Here is a 6,554-nt window from a genome sequence, read left to right as displayed (position 1 = left end):
CCCACCCACCCATGCACCCACCCATCCATCCATCCATCCAACAAGTATCTATCAGTACACGATAGGTCCTATTCTAGGTGTTAAGGACATGCCAGGGCGCAGGGGCATTGTCATGTTATAAGATGTAAAGTCTTTAGATAAATCACTTGCCCATGATGCTTCATCTCCCATAACTAGGAGGCCACGTCCTAGGGCTGCTGTCGTGGGCCGGCTGTCGTGAACCAGTACCTTCCTACCTAGCGAGAATGTTGGGAACGCAGGTGACCCTGTCGGCCAGTCTGACGTCCAAGGACTCCTGAGAGCAGAGTGGCCTGGAGGTCAACTCGGGCATTCGGCTCCTTGCTTTAGCCGTCCCGTGTCATTCCTCGGCTTCCTGAAAGTCCGGCTGGCTCCGAGAGTGTCTAGAACTTCTGCTTAGGGTGACAGCGTGTGGCAGAGAAACGCTCAGAAAACTTGCCCCAGCTTTTTCTTCAACCCGAGGCCGCTTTTCAGACTGGAGGCGTGTCCAGGGACGCTGACGCTTTCAGGGAAGGACAGCAGACGTCTCCGGTGACACAGCACAGGTGGCTTCGCTCTCACAGACCCAGAGCCTTTGCGGCTGCTGGGTCTGCCGCCAAGATGGACCTTCACGTCTTTGTACCTTCTGGGTGCTTCTCCTGGGTCGGGGCGAGGAGATAAGCTGGAGCACAGGGTCCCCTCTGGCACTCGATCTGGAAAAACCAGTGTGTCCTCTTCCAAGAACAGGTCCTGCTGGAAATCAGGACGGCCGCTCAGTCCGCAGGTCAGCGAAAGTGGCCGGTCAGGCGAGGCTGTCACACTCTTTGCCTCTTTTTCTGCCTCTCCTCGATTTCTTGATTTCTCGATTTCTTGATTTCTTACGAGTCTATCTGAAGGGCTGTTTCTGAGAGTATTTTCTCTGGCAGAGGTTTTACTCTCTTAATTTAGGGAGAAGAAGAATCGTGGAGAGATGGTCACAGAAGAGCTAAGAGTTCGTTGAAGAGACACCATCCAAGGCAGATTCTGATTTTTTAGCTCAATCTGAACATTTTAAGTTTGATAACTTTGAAAGAGGTCATGGTTTTACTGGCTGTACCATCCAAGATTACAGGGTGCCAGAAGGTCGACATTTAACAGATGATTTTTTTCGGTGTCTCCTTCAAGGAGTTCGAAGAGTTTTCCTTCCCTTTCTCTCCCTTCCTTCTTCCTTTCCTCCCTACCTCTGTCTGTCTGTCTGTCTGTCTCTCTCTTTTTCTGTGTCTCTTTCTTTCTCCTTCCTCTCCACCCTATATATATAATATATATGAATAATATATATAATAATATATATAAAATTTATGTACATATAGAAATAAAATGTGGTGTGTTTTTTTTCCTCCTGGGGTTCAGTGCCAGGCTGGAAGTGATTCTTGGAATCTCAGCTGAGCTGAGATCCTTCCTTATTCAAGAAAATCGTCAGGTCGATTCTAAGACCAGTGGGTGTCTGGCTTTGCCCTCAAGTTAGCCTGAGATGATCCCCAAGACGCTGTGATGTGACTGGAACGCTGGGCCACCCCGTGACAACTCGCCTCTGCACTCTTAGGCAGAACGACATATCTCTCAAGGATTTTTGGTCTTGGGGTTTGCTCCTTTGAACCTCGGTTAAAGAGATGTGACCATGACAGCTGACCTCTGACCTGAAAAGGTAGCCGCTCGCAAGTGGAAGGCGCAGGTGGAAGATCGTAACCTACTGCGTGTTATTGCCGGTCACTGTGCTGGGGACTCTGTGGACATTACAACCTTAAAACGGTAAACAATTTCTGTATTAGGTGACAATAACCCCCCTTATTAGTTAAGGAAATTAGGGTTCCAATAAGCCAAGTAAGTTCCTAAAGGTCATGCAGGTAAATGACAGCGCTCAAGGAATCTGAACACAGGTCTGTCTGATTCGAGGTCAGGGTCAACCCCATTTATGCCAACGGCCCCCGCTATAGGATGCCCTCTGCGCACGGCCGTGGTGTCCTGTATGGTCTCACGTCCTTCTTGAACTACGTGGATTGCGTTTTCTAGAACGAATAATGCGAGTCACCCCCGAATCAAAGCTAAAGCGTTTAGCAAAGCAAATGCAAAGTTTGTGGCACACGTCAAGGTGACCCTGGGCAGCTGAGTCTAAGACACACCTGAGGTGACGCCGGGATCCATGGCTGAGACAGGGCGATGCTGCCTCCCCAGGGCCCCATGCGGTGCGAAGGTGGCAACGTCGCTCGTGGACGAGGCAGAACGAAGCCGCCGGAAGAGCCTGGGGCTCGGCTGGGACTGGTGGAGGGACAGAGTGGACGAAAAGAGTTTATAAAGAAGACGGAGCGGCTGTGCCTACTTTGTGCCTGTTGCTGCTTCCGTTGGCTGAATTTAAAATCTTTTTCTCTTTTACGTAGCTAATCTCAGGTGTCGCGTCGAGGTGGACACAGAACCCGACTTGCAGGTAACAGGAGCCACCGGACAGTGTCAGGGGACGGGTCTGGATTCCCTGAGGATGAGCTTTCAGGAGGGGCTTCCGGTTGCCTGGACGGGGGCGTCGATGCCCCGCTCAGAGGAACGTCGCTAGAACTGGCCACAGGGTCATGCGGGGTCCTTAGGCCGCAGCGCAGTCCCGGGACTGGACTGAGAATATATTTATCTCTGCTCTGTGTTTTACTGGAAGCGAAGATGAGAGCCGAGAGATGGAGGCGAGAAGGAAGCAGGAAATGGCCGAGAGAGAATTTTCTCGACTTCAATTAGCCTCTCTGATCCGCCAAAGCCCACCGTGTGACACCAAAGTCAGTGGTGTCCGCAGCCACGCAGCGATGGTCAGGGCACGCTGGGCACGGCCGCTGTGCCCTTGACATTCGGGGCATCCAGTCATGTCAAGAAAGGGGAAGTGAGTGTGCGTGTGAGGTTCGCTCCGTGTCGCTGAGTTGCGATGGGTGTTTCCGGGCGAGGGAGGGAGGCTGGGTGTGGGGCGGAGATGAGAAGCAGCTCAGCGAGTGTGTCACATCCGTCCCCTCCCGGATTGTCCACGGTGACCCGCCGTGTCCTGTGTGTCACTCTCCGTCCCTCTGTGCCTGGGAGTGATTGTCCTTTATTACCTGTTTGGTTTTTCGCTCATATTTCTGGGCTCCCCCATCTGTTTTGAATTTTCTCTCAATTACAAAAGCAATCTATAGTCCGTGAAGAAAATTTGGAAAATACGGAAGACGGGGGGGAAATAAAATAAAACCGGCTCCTAACTCTGTCACCCCGCAATAACCACGATTAGCATTTTTTTGTGCGCCCTCCCAAGCACTGAGTGCCATCCGGCTGGGGGACCCGCGTTACGTATCACGTTGGAGCTGCTTTTCCCTCGACGTCTCGATCCGTTTTCCACCCTCGTACGTTCCGCGTGTCACGCGGGGAGGTCTCCGGCCTGGTGCAGGGCCTCCCGGCCTCCCACGGGCTTTGTTCGTCACGTCGCTGGAGAGGACACGCATCCGGCCCGACTCCCCGCACGTGCTCCGCCTCCCCACGGTCCCCTTGGAGCCCCCGCTGTGGCTTATTCCTCCGTCATCAGGCCTTCCTTCCAGGGTCACTAAACTCCGAAACGACATCCATCACTGGACTCCGCACACTGCCCAGGACAGGCGGCGTCGCCCGCCTCGCCTCCAGCCTGCCGGCCCCTCGCAGAGAAGCTCCGGGCCCCGTGCGGTTTCGACAGCTCGTTAGGGCTCGATCCACGTCGGCTAAATGAAGGAATACAGAATGAAAACAAGATTGTTTTTCCTTCTCCAGTTCGCGAAGAGCTTTCGCCTGCATTGCCATATTTAATTCTTTCAAAGACAATCTCTTGGTCATTTTACGCATTTTGGTCATTTTACGCCTGTTTCGAGCAGCGCCTGGCCATATTCCCACCGGGAGCGGGGACAACCAGCTGCTCAATGCTCTCCCCGGTCTCCCACGCTCCCCACACTGCCTGCCACAGCCGCTCTAGATGCAAAGCCGCTGCCCCCCTGGATGGCATGTGTCCTGTGGAAGCACGACATTCCTATTATGTGTTAATCTTAAAATTATCTTAAACTGTGCGCAAATGCAGTGTGTCACCCCGTTACGTGTCCGGCTCAATGTTGTCTTTTAGAATAACTTGAGCATCAGTTTCCTTTAAACTATTTCACGGCCCCTCCTCTCCCTCCCGTGGAGCTGCTACTCCAGGGAACCCCCACTGTCCAGGCCCAGACGCCCAGACCCCCGCGCACCCCCGCACCCGTCTCGAGGCTTATACAAGGCCAGTCTGGGGGTGAGGGGCTGGGCCTTCCCTGGTCGTAGCTGGGAGCGGGACTCAACTGTCTTGCTCTTTGTAAATCAGTAAATAAAACGAGAAGCACAAACTCAACAAAGCAACAAATGTTCCCACAGCGGATCTGCAGGGCAGTGCCCTAGTTCAAGGTTATTGGAGCCTCGGAGCATCTGTGAAATTATCCTACAGCCTGGATGGAAAGAAACTTTTCTCTACTCTCCCAGCACATAACCACAATACTCCCGGGAATAACTAACGTGTGTCCCGTGGAACACTGTGACATTTATTACCCATGTTTGGGGGACATAATGTTCTCTAGAGAGAAAAAAATAATCAATGCTTATATGTCCAAAATGAAAACAAGTAACTGGAGAAGACAAAAGTGTATGTTACCTGACTCCTCAATACACCTGCTCAAACTTTCGGTGGCCTGAGTCATTCATTATAAGAGGGTAAGAAATGCAATATGAGAACTGTCGATGCGTATTTTGATCGCGTTACTGAGGCTTTCCATGTTACACAGCACGAAAAGACAGGAAATCTTCTATTATTTATGGCAAGTGATATATGGGCGAATAGAATTCCCCCAAATCTGGCTTTCTGCTTCATAAACTTATCTCCGAATGCAATAGTCGCACGTAAACTTTCTATTGCTTTTCATAATGGCCTTTCTGATAAATAGTTTCTTCTATGACCAAAAATATCTAAATAGCCTGTTTTGATTTATTCGCCGAAACATTGCTGTAAAATAGTAAGAGCACCGTATTCTCGCGAGGACATAAAATATGGACGTGTGGCAAGAACGTGACTTTAAAGGCTGAGTTCAGAAATGACGCACGTGAGTTCCTGTTGAGATACATATTAGTTTTAATCATCTTTCATTTCTTTCGATTTTGGTAGCTAAAAACTGACCCCTCTCTACCAGAGACACTGCACCCACTGCAAAATGACCAGGATGTACTGAATTCCAAAACTGGGGACCACAGTAAAAACTAAAAACAGTGAAAAATTAATATGATGAGTCTCTGAGTGTACATGCCTGTCTGGAATAAGTATCTGTAGTAATAACCTTTTTTAAAATTCTCAGTATTAGTTATTCTTACCTTTAAAAAAATGTGTCAATCAACATGGGTTTATCACTTGTATAAGTCTTTTTGGAGAAACAACGTTTGGATTTGTTAATTTGTTCTGGAGTACATTTCCCCTTCATTGCTTTCTGTTTTTACATTTATTATTGCCTTTCTTTTACTTTTTGGGGGGTTTCATGTGCTCTTTTTTTCAAGTGTCTTTAAATGAACACTTAGACCAATGAAAGCCCTTCGTTGGTTTTCAGCCTTTCTTCTAATATACTCATCACGGCTATAAATTTTCCTCTAAGCATGGCTTTAGCTACTTCCCAGTGTTTTGATATTTTACTTCTAACTGATATCATCTACATTTTATTTAATTATCTGGCCCATGGGTTATTTAGAAATACATCGTCTGATTCCTAAATATTTAGGTATTTTGTTATCTTTTTGCTATCGATTTCTAGTTTCACACTGTAATTAAACAACATACTTTGTCTATTTAAATCCTTTGCTATTTGTCCAGCTTTTCTACTTGGTCCCCGAGGGACGTTTGATCTGCAATCACCTCCGTGCTCCTACAGAAGCAAAATCGTCATTGTGTTTTACCTGTTTTTTCTTGATTACTAGTCCAATTTTTCATTTGAGGAAATATTTGTCTTCTATTCAGCAATTTTAAATTTTCCACAGCCTGACTTAACATTTTTTTCTTTATACTTTGTATCTTTTATCTCATTTTCAGAAAATTAATCCCTATCTTGACATCCTAAAAACGTTCTGACACATTTCATTTTTTCAAGTTTCTATGATGGTAAAAACTACATACTAACCAAATAAAATACGAAGACAACATACATAAACCAGGACTGAGCTAAGCAAACAGATAAATACCATCACCCTTTTTAAACAACTCTTCCTTTTTAAACAACTCTTCCTTTATCTCATCCGTCCAAATTGAATCAGTACCTCCGAAGCACAATAGCTAACATTTAATACTGGTTATGTATTAGGAACTATGCTAAATGCTTTCCAGACACATTTTATTTAATTCTCACACCGACCCCGTGAGGTAGGTATTGTTGTCATCCCTGGTTTACAAATGAGAAAATGTCCTGCTTAAAGGAAGGTGTCCAGGGAGCCGCAGAGGCCGTACCTGAATGCAGGCAGCCTGTTCCCGACTCTGGCACGCAGTCGCTATGGAACGC

The 6,554-nt window shown here is 47.8% G+C and overlaps 1 long non-coding RNA gene across 1 annotated transcript in view; it reads left to right on the top strand.

Moving 5' to 3' along the window:
- The window catches only part of LOC112477226, a 4,698-nt gene extending 3,685 nt beyond the window's left edge, over positions 1–1,013 (top strand). The window contains exon 3 of the long non-coding RNA XR_003045363.1: positions 946–1,013. This is a non-coding gene — a long non-coding RNA (uncharacterized LOC112477226). The remainder of the gene's footprint in view (positions 1–945) is intronic.
- The last annotated feature ends 5,541 nt before the right edge of the window (positions 1,014–6,554 follow it).

The sequence above is a fragment of the Pteropus alecto genome, unplaced genomic scaffold (genome assembly GCF_000325575.1).
Source record: "Pteropus alecto unplaced genomic scaffold, ASM32557v1 scaffold90, whole genome shotgun sequence".
Classification (NCBI taxonomy): Eukaryota; Metazoa; Chordata; class Mammalia; order Chiroptera; family Pteropodidae; genus Pteropus; species Pteropus alecto.
Note: the sequence above shows the minus strand (reverse complement) of the source record. Positions and strands in the feature narration are given on the sequence as shown.